Here is a 10,484-nt window from a genome sequence, read left to right as displayed (position 1 = left end):
TTCACCCACACTCTCGACCAAGCGCCTCGCCCTTCGCTCCATCCAGCCACCAAACTGCAGAGGCTTCGTCCACTCACTCCACAGGCACATGCTGAAGGCCCGGAGAGGCTCCGACGCCTCGCCAGGTGCCGAGGGCAGAGGCGAGCGAGAAAGGCCACTTTCTGAAGGAAGAGAGAGACGATGAGTAAGTAAACACACGCATGCACACACGTGCACACACGTGCACACACGTGCACACACATGCACACACATGCACATGGTGAGTGGGTCGGGCTCAGGGCCCACAATCGGGAGGCCCCCGGGCGAAGCGTGCGATAAATGTGAACACGCTCTTTCTGCGGGGTCGGGGCAGGCAGACGAGCCGGGGAAGGGCTGAGAGGCTGGTGAGGACGGCGACACTTCACGGGGGGGCGGCACTGGAGACAGCCGTGCAAGCAGAGAGCCGGGTGGCCCAGGGAGCCAGGAGCGCCCGGCCGCGACAGAGGCCAGCTGGGGCACGTGCCTCTGGCCGGAGTGCGTCGCATGGCGAGTTCCAGGAGAGGCAGGAAGGCGTGTGGCTGCCACAGGGTCACACCGTGGTGGGGGGCGCATGGCTGGGTCGTGGGATCAGAGGAAAGTCCCTCCGTGCACAGGAAGGACGAGGACAAGGCGACCAGAGCCACCTGGGTCCGTTCCCGGTGACGAAGCCCTCAAGGGAGACTGCATTTCCAGAGCCTTCTCTGACCCCTAATGCTGTTATCTCTAAAGGGAGAATAAAAACAAGCAGAAAACGCTTCTGAAGGTCACGGCTCAAGAACTCAGGGCCACAGAAAAACAACAAAAAAGCAAAAAACCCGAGATTTAATCGTAAGACTACAGAACATTCCCGTGCGCAGCGTCCTGCCACCCACGCGTCTCCGAAGACAGCACATAGAAGACCTGCGAAGCCCAGGCTCCGTTTAAGGAGATCTCGGGTGACCCAGAGGGAACGGGGGAGGAGGCAGCAAACAAACAGGGAACTGGGCCGTCTGGCGCCTCTCCGCGCGTCCCGGCCAGCTCAAGGCGGAGGGACCCACGGCCTCACCCCGAAGCCCGTTGCCTCAGTTCCTGCGGCCAGATTCGGCATCTCCAGCTTTCAAGAAAAACCCGAAAGGCATGCCAAGAGGCAAAACCGTCTGCGGAGACAAAGCCGGCATCCGAACCGGAGCCGACAGGGCGCAGACGCAGGAATTCTCAGACCGGGAGTTCAAATTATCCGTGATGAATGTGTTAAGAGCTCCAATGAAAGAAAAAAAAAAGAGACGTTCAAGAACAGGTGGGTAATTTAATGAAAAAAACGGAAACGCCGAGAAAGGATCAACGGGAAATGAAATAAAACAGAAACACTGTACCAGAAATAAAGACAAGCCTGCCCGAGCCGTCGGAGGGACCGGACACGGCCAGAGAAAGAACCGGGGGACCTGTCAACAAAAACTTGCAAACCGAGCTATGAAGAAGAAGACAACAGAACAGAATATTCAAGAACTGTGAAACAATTTAAACAAATTTGTACGCGTAATGAAAATTGCAGAAGGATAAGAGAGAGGCTAGAGAATGTGAAACGCTTAAGGTCATGATGGCTGACAACTCTCCAAAAACAATGACAGACCCCAAACCTCAGAGTGGGGGACTTCGCAGAACACCAAGCAGGATGCAAACCCAAAATGTACACAGAGGCCTGTCATACTCAAGCTGCGGGCAACCGCAGGCAGGGAGAAAGTCTCAGGAGAAGCCAGAGCAAAAACCCGACGGCTGGTAGGAGCAAGAATGAAACCCAGCTTCTCGTGACGAACGGGGCAGATGGGAAGGCGCTGGAGTCGATTGTCTACAGTGCCGACAGTGAAACCCCCGAGGGCATCTGTCTTCAGCGCGGTTATCCTTCAAAAGGGAAGACGCCACAGCTTCTCAGCCAAACACGCACACGGGGCACGAGCCCGCAGAAGACGCGCCCTGCGGGAAACGGCGAGAGACTTTCTTCAGAGAGAAGGAAAATCACGTCGGCCAGAGACCCAGATCCACGTAACGAAACGGGGAGCCTCGGAGAAGCAACAAAGGCAACTTAAAATCTCATGTTCTACTTGTCCTTAACTTGTTTCGGAGTTGACTGTCCTCGGTCATAGGCGCGGTACCCAAGGTGATCGTGACGTGATGGACGGAACAAATGACAACAGCATTATCGGGGACGAGAGGGAGGGATCCAGAACACTCCATGGTAGGGCATCTGCATTCCCCGGGAGGCGATGGCGTAGGGTCGTTCGGAGGTGACCTTGGGTTGGCTGGAAATATACGTACGTCCCGAACTCCAGGGAAGCCACGCGATTGTTTTTTAAAGAAGGATCGTAGGTATTTATCAAATAATAAAACAGTCAGTTAAAACCGAAGACGGCAGGAAAAGAGGGAAGATTTTGAAAAAAACGCAAATAACTGACAAGTGTAATAAATAGAAAACAGTCGTGAGCATCGTAGACATCCACCCAACGGTATCGACAATCGCTCTAAATGTAAATACTCTGAACACACAGATTAAGACAGACACTATCAGAGTGCATAGAAAAAACAAGGCCCCACCACACACTACATATAAGAAACCGATCTTAAATATGAAAACACAGACATGATAACAGTCGAGACGTGGAGAGGCACAAATCGAGAGAGCTCGACTCGCCCTGTTAATTTCAGACAAAGGAGACTGTAAAGCAGGAGGAATCGCCAGGAACGGAGAGGCGTACGCAGCGCTAACAGGACCCTGTCTTCATAAGCGCGTGAGACGCTTCCATGTGAATATCCCTAACGACGTCGTCACGATGCATGGCAGAAACAGGAAGAACCACAAGGAGAACTGGACAAAGCACGACCGGAGCGGGGACTCCGACACCCTCCGTTAGTAACGACAGGTCCCGCGGACACGAAATCCACGAGGACGTAGCTGAGCTAAGCGGCACCGTCCATCAGCTCGGCCCAAATGTCACTTACAGGACTTCACCCGACAACCGCAGAACGCACGTCCTTCTCCAGCTCACGTGGGACGTTAACCGACACAGACATTCTGGATCATAAAACACGCCCAAACGAATTTGAAAGGATATGGATTATATAAACTGATCTTTCATGCCACAACGGGGTTAAACTCAAAATCGACCATAGCCAGCTGGAACGTCCCCAAATATTTGGAGATTACACAACACACTGCTAAATCACACAGGGATCGAGAAATTCTCAAGAGAGATTTTAAAATATTTTTAGTTAAATTAAAATGAGAAGGCGACCTATCGACATTTATGGGATAGATCAAAGCAGTGTCTGGAGGGAAACTGACAGCATTGACCGCGTATGCCAGAAAGGAAGACAGATCCAAAGTCAATAATCTATTGCCTTAGGAAACAGTAGAAGAAAAGCGTGGCAAACCTAAAGGAAGCAGAAGAAAAGAAAGGATAAAAATTAGAGCAGAAATCAATAAAACTAAAAATAAGAAGTCGAGACAGAAAATCAATGAAAGTAAAAGCTGGTTCTTTGAAAATATCCATAGAGGTGATGACCCTCTAGCCAGGCGAAGCAGGGAGTAAGGACAGACACAAATCGCTGGCATCGGAAATGAAGGAATGACCATTACCGTGGACCCCACGGAACTCTAAAAGATAATAAATATGATGAGCGACTCGACGGCCACCACTGCTTATCAAAGCCAGTTTGTCACCACTGCTGTTCGGCGTTATGCTGGACGTTCTAGTTCATGCCCCGAGACAAGAAAAGAAATATACAGACTGGAAAGCAGAAATAAAATGGCCCTTGTTTACAGATGATAGGATTTCTATGCGGGAAATCCTAAAGAAACACACGCACACACGTACACGCACACACGCACGAACACACACACACACACACTATACATCTCAGATATAAGGTCAGAGACCTTTTCTATACATGAGCAATGAACAATTGGAATTTTAAATTAAAAATACCCTATTGTTTACATTAGCACCCCCCCAAAAAAAACCACGTGTGTATAAATCTACGTAATCTAACACAACAAAAGGATTTATATGAGGAAAACAACAAAACTCTGATTTAAAAAAAATCAAAGATCGCAATGCAGGGAGAGCAGCTCCGTTGGCAGGCGCAGGAGGACCCAGTGACCCCGAGCCATCATCGTCTCCCAGCTCCGGCCCAGAGTCCGTGCGATCTCGACCCCCATTCTAGTGTGTTAGTTTATGGACGTGGGGAGACCGATTCGAAATCTGGAACCTCCAAACTTTCTAAACGTGTTCAAGCGAAGACTCAGCACAGCCAGCACAATCCTCAAGAACAACAAAGTCCGCAGACCGGCGTTACCCGGCGTCGAGACACCCTCGGAAGCCACAGTGACCGGGAGAGCCAGGTGTCAGAGAAAGAACAGACGGACAGAGGCGCAGGGACAGAATGGAGCCCAGGAACGGACCCCACTGACCAGGCCAGCGGCCGTGGACCGACGAGCAGGGGCGAGTCCATGGAGGATTCCTATCTTTCCAACAAGTGAGACTGAGCAATTCGTGTGCCAAAAAAAAACAACAAAAATAAAGCAAAATGAAACAAGACAAACGGAGACATAAATTTTACCTCCTTCACACACACACGGAACTAACTCGGAAGCGTTCACAGATCTAAGTGTACGACACAAAACTGGGAACATCTCAAAGATAGCGCGGGAGAAAATCTAGGAGATTTCGAGATGACTTTTTAGCTACAACATCAAAATTGTGATCCACAAAAGAAATGAAAAGTTGGATTTCATTGAATTTAATAATTTCCACTCTGCCAAAGACACTTAAGAAATGAAAAGACGAGCCACAGACACGGAGATAGTTGTTTCACAAATATCTGGTAGATGATTCGTGTCTAAAACATACAAAGAAATTATTACTCTCATTTCTCAAAATGGTTATAATTCAACAATAAGAAAACAAACGACCCGATTTTAAAAATGGACAAAGGTCTGAACAGAAATCTCACCGAGGAAGACGTACGGATGATGGCAAATAAGCATGTAAAATGATTTTCAATATCACATATTGTTAAATAATTGCAAATTTAAACAATAATGAGACACCACCGCACACCTATAAGAACGGCCAGATCCGAACCGCGACGCCACCGAGCGCCGGCCAGGGCGGGGAGCCCCGGGAACGCTCGTCCTGCGGGCGGGGACGCAGACGGTGTGGCCACTGTGGGGGGCGCTATGGCCGCTCCTTACAGAACTCGACGCACTCCTACTCGACGGTCCGCAACGGTGCTCTCGGGTACTTATGACCGACTTAAAAACTTACGTCTAAAAAAAACGGGGAAAGGAAAACATCACATAGCTGTTTATAGCATCTTCATTCACAAGCGTCAAACGCTGGACGCAACTCAAACGGCCTGCGGTAGGTGACAGGATAAAGAGACCGAGACGGCCACACACTGGAAGGTTACTCAGCGGTTACAAGCCCCCGAACGCGCAGAGACAGGCTGGTCCCACGTGCCTCCAACCGTCTGGCGCTCTAGGAAAGACAATGCCAAAGGGACACCAGAGGTTTAGGGACCGCCCGAGGTCGCGAGAGCGCGTTGGGGACGACGAGCAGCAGGGTGCTGGAACCTCCGAACGAGACTCGAATGGCGGGGACACAACGCCACGGATTTGCTAGAACCCAGGGAACTTTGCGACACAGGGTGAACCCTGGTGGAAGCTGCGGGGCGGAGTTAATAATAATGTGTCCTCAGCCGTCCCTGAGTTGTAACATTTGTAGCAGACAAGGGCAAGACGTTCGTAGCAGAGGAAAGCGTGCGGGGCAGCGGGCGCGGGGACCTCGACGCGCGGTCTGGCCGCGTTTCCTGTAAACCTCGAACCCTTCTGAAATGTAAGGCTCACGAAGATGACACGAACAGACATGGCCACCGCCTGTAACGACTCACCGTCCGGTGGGAGAGGCAGCAGAGTAAGCCAGCTGTTCTGCCGGGAGCCACAGGAGATCGGGGTGGGGGACCCCGAAGGCAAAACGCTGCGCTTCGTGGGGAGGGGGGCAGCGAAAGACTCCTGCCAGCTGCAGCGCTGCACAGACACAGTCGGGGACAACGGTGGTGACTGTTGCTGTCCTTATGGCATCTCAGCTACCGCCTCCGACAGACAGAGCCGAGGGAATTCGCCGCCCGCTGACGCGCTCTGCGCGGAGGGTCACCAAAGCTTCTTCGTTGAGAAGAAAAGTGATGTCACTTACAAACCGGAAACGACATCAAGAAGGGAGAGTTGGAGAAGGGACAGATGCAGGCGACGGTCTTCTAGGTCTTATTCTTGCTCGATCCGAAAGATAACCGGTCGCTCGAAGGAACGATGAATCAAGTGGTTATGGCACATGGGTGGTTAAAATGACCCAGTGAACGGCGCCACCACTATAAACGATGGGAAGAAGGAATGGTGACTACAACCACACCGCATGCGAAGCTCAGGTGTTTAACCACGTACTGAAAACTTCAGGATGCCCCCTAAACAGAGGAGAGTCGATAAGCTGAGAGAGGGGTGAAATCCTATCATATAAAATGTTCATAAAAGGCAGAAGAGGGAGAAAAATGAACGAATGCGACAAATAGCAAATAGTCACAGACATGGCGGCTGTTCATCCGATGACGCCAGCAACCACTCTGCATGGGGATCGTCTAGACCCATTTAAAAATGGAGAGCGTCACCACGGGTTAAAAAAATCCTACCACACGTTGTCAACGAGGAACCCATTTTAAACATAAAGACACAGATAGGTTAAAAGTAATGGGGTGGAGAAAGACACAGGCAACGAACACTAATCAGGAGAAAGCTGGAGGAACTTATAATTCCAGACACAGATGACTTCAGAACGAGGAAAGCTATCAGGGATAAATACACTCCATAACGATGAAGGGGCCCATTCTCCACAAACACATAATACTTCGAAACACCTAGACGCCTAAGGACAAACCACCAACATATCCGAGGCAAAAATGGACAGAATTGCAAGAAGTAACCAAACCCACGATGATGGCTGGAGACTTCAGAATAATCCCAGCACGTCAGCGAGGACGCAGATGAGCTCAGCGGCCCGCTGATCCACCTGATTTTAACAGACGTAATTTAATCAACAGCCCCAAGTTCTCACGCAGCAGTCACCCAGATTCTGGGTCACGAAACACATCTTAACACATTTAAAAATTTTTAGTCTACGGCCGTGCTACCCTGAACAAGCCCGATCCCGTCTGATCTCGGAAGCTAAGCAGGGTCGGGCCTGGTGAGTACTCGGATGGGAGACCACCTAGGACGACCAGGTGCTGGAGGCATAAAAAATAAAATAAAAAATAAGAGCGATTGTAAGTTGACAAGGTCCTTGCAATCTGTGAGGTCAACTAAGGGTCGCCTCGCCTAAAAATAAATAAATAAATAAATAAACAAACAAATAAATAAATAAATAATGGAACATTGAAATAAGGGTATGTTCCCAAACCACAATAAAATTAACCTAGAAATAAGCAGCAGAAAAATAGATGGAAAATCCCAAATTATTTTCAGATTAAACAACACATTTCTAAATAACACATGGATCGGAGAAGTCTCGAGAGAAGTCAAAGCGAACTAAATGAGAATGAAAACACCGCACGTCAAAGGGCATTCTAGAAAACACCTGAAAGCATTCCTCAAAATCATCCAGATCGAAAAAACAAGGGAAGTCTGAAAACTACCACCAAGAGGAACCTCAGGAGATATAACGACTAAGTGGAACGCGGCCTCCTAGGACGGAAAGGGATGTGGGTTAACAAGCAAGAAAATCTGAATAAAGCATGGATTTTAGATAACACGACTTCATCCATATTGGTTCGTTAATTGTAACAAACGTACCCATCAACCTAACGTGTCAGCAATAAGGAAAATGGGACATACGGGGACTCTGTGTCTTTGCGATTTTCCTGTAAGCCTAAAACTGTTCTCCAATTTTAAGAGTCTATTTAATAAAAATGTGACATAAAAATGTGTGGGATGCAGTGAAAGCAGTGCCTAGAGGGACACTTATAGCATTTGATGTATTTAGTAGGAAAGAAGAAAAATCTGAAGACAATAATCTATTCTTCAACCTTATGAAACTAGAGAAAAAAGATCGAGTGAAGCCTAAATCAAGCAGAAAAAAATAAATAATGAAAATCAGAGCGGAAATCAATGAAGTCGAAAACTATAAAACAACAGAGAAAATCAATGCACGCAAAAATATGTTCTTTGAAAAGAACAATAAAATCGAGCTTGTCTGACCAAGAAAATAAGGGAGAAGATGTAAATTACCGATATCAGAAATGAGAGACGGGTATGACGCGTGCCCTCATGGACATTTAAAGGAAAATCAAGGAATCCTGTGAACAGCTCCCTGCCCACGAATCTGATAACTCAAATGAAATTCCTCGAAAGACACAAACAACCGAAACACCCACATAAAGGGAAATAGATAACCTGAATGGCTTACGTCTGTGAAGGACGTTGAACCAATATTTAATCAGATTCCCAAAACGGAAGCACCAGGGCCAGATGGTTCACTGGTAAATTCTACCAAACATTAAAGAAATAAATTATACCAATTCTTCACATCCCTGCCAGAAACTAGAAGCAGAGGAAACGCTCCCTAACCCACCCACGAGGTCAGTATTACCTGCGTATCAAAATCAGGCAGACACATGACGAGAAAAAAAGACTACACACGTGTCTCGCAAATATCCTCAGTGAAACAGTAGCAAACTGAATCCAACAATGTATCAGATGAATTACACGCCTGGCGGGCGGGACGCCCTCCAGGTGCGAATTCCATTCCCCTTTGAAACACGACTATCTTGCCGCATTCGGAGCTCTCAGCAAGCTGGGTTTTCCGCGTTGACGGCTCCTCTATCATCTTCAAGGGGGCTGTCGCACCAAGTGGCTCAGCCCCCATCGCCAGAAGGGACGTCCCTCCTCCTGCCTTTACTCAGGGTTGGATTTACAGCATGACGGAAAGAGCCCCGTATTTACTGATCGTCCTGGGAACTCGAGAAGACCTGGAACGTCTGTCCACGGAGGGCTGGTCACCGCCGTTTGGCACCTGCTCACTGCAGACCTGCTGACCGAGACGCGCACCGTGCTGGCGCCTTAGTCACCCACCGACGAAGCAGAAGCACACCTTCGTTTGTGGTATCGTTGTAATGACAAACGTTGAGCGTTCACGTCTCGGGAAAGTGCTGGGGACAGGCTATCAGGACAGCCTCTTAGGAGACGTCCCTGGAGCCAGGAGCCAGGAGCCAGGATCCGTGTTGTGACCCCGCACTGCCGGAGCCGTGTCCTGCTGCATGCAGAGCAGCGTCCGCCTCTTGGGGCAGCAGCTGACGGGGATCAGAAGTGACGACCTTAGAGCACTGGGAGCGAGGCCCGGCCCAGGCCCCTCGGCTCGTCCATTCTATTTTTGAGGCACAAAGCAAAGGTCTAGAAGGAAAAACACGAAAAACAAGTCATTGTTTTTGCTCGAGTGACAGGATGAGGTGCTCCGTCCCTTTGACTGTCCCCTATTTCCTACCGCTCTGCTTCCACTGTTGGGGGGACTCGCCTCCTGGAAACTGAAGCGAACAGGCAGGGTCGGGGGCAGGCGGAGGGGACGGCCCTGGGCGCGGCGGCGGGCGGGGCGGGTGGCCTCTCAGAGCGCCAGCCTGCGTCCCCTTCCTTCTGAGGGTCCCTCCTCTTCAGATAATCCACTTCAAGGCACTTCGTGTCCTCCCTGGAGCTGATGGCAGATGCGACGGAGCCCTGGGGACGCTCCACGGTCCCCCAGCCGTGTTCTGGAACACCCCGCCTGCCCAGCGCTGCTCGGCACCCAGGGGGACAGCGGCAGATGGCCCTGCCCGGCCGGCCGTGGCCCTGATCTCTGCGGCTGTCCACTCACAGAGTGACAGACCAACTTGCTAGTCTGGCACCTGCTCCCCACAACCCTCGGCCACTGCAGGCGGGCTGCCGGCCCTGACCGCTGGCCCTGACCGCCCCTCAAGGCACAGTGAAGGGAGGATGGGCGGCACAGGACCCTGGTGTGGGGTCCGAGCTGCCGTGGACATTCAGGCTCGGAGGACACGGGGCGGGTTTGCACAGTGACCCTCCCTCACACCAGAGGGACCTCGGGTCACGTGGCCTCCCCCCCAGTCCCCCAGCGCGGCCTCCTGTGCTTTTTGTGTGGTGTCTAAATTCAGCTATTTTGACAGGAAGATATTTTGATGAGAAACCAAAAATTAAAATAGAATTTCCGCTTCATAAAATCTCGCAGCGCCGTCATCTCAGCCCGTCTCCTGTGCCCTCCGCGGGGAAAGATCTGGCCCCGGTAGGACTTGGGTACACGGCAGTGTCGGGAAACGCTCCCCCCGCCCCTCCCCTCGCCCCTCCCCTCGCCAACCAGCAAGGCCCGCGCTGAAGGACGCGTCCTGCTCTTCCCGGCACAGGG

General features: G+C 50.6%; 1 pseudogene; it reads left to right on the top strand.

Annotated features, from left to right (window-relative positions):
• Window positions 1-7,213: 7,213 nt before the first annotated feature.
• LOC112484723 lies at window positions 7,214-7,332 on the top strand (annotated as a pseudogene).
• Window positions 7,333-10,484: the final 3,152 nt, after the last annotated feature.

The sequence above is a fragment of the Pteropus alecto genome, unplaced genomic scaffold, assembly GCF_000325575.1.
Source record: "Pteropus alecto unplaced genomic scaffold, ASM32557v1 scaffold118, whole genome shotgun sequence".
In the NCBI taxonomy this organism is placed as follows: domain Eukaryota; kingdom Metazoa; phylum Chordata; class Mammalia; order Chiroptera; family Pteropodidae; genus Pteropus; species Pteropus alecto.
The sequence above is the reverse complement of the archived record's forward strand: the minus strand, read 5'-3'. Positions and strand labels throughout refer to the sequence as shown.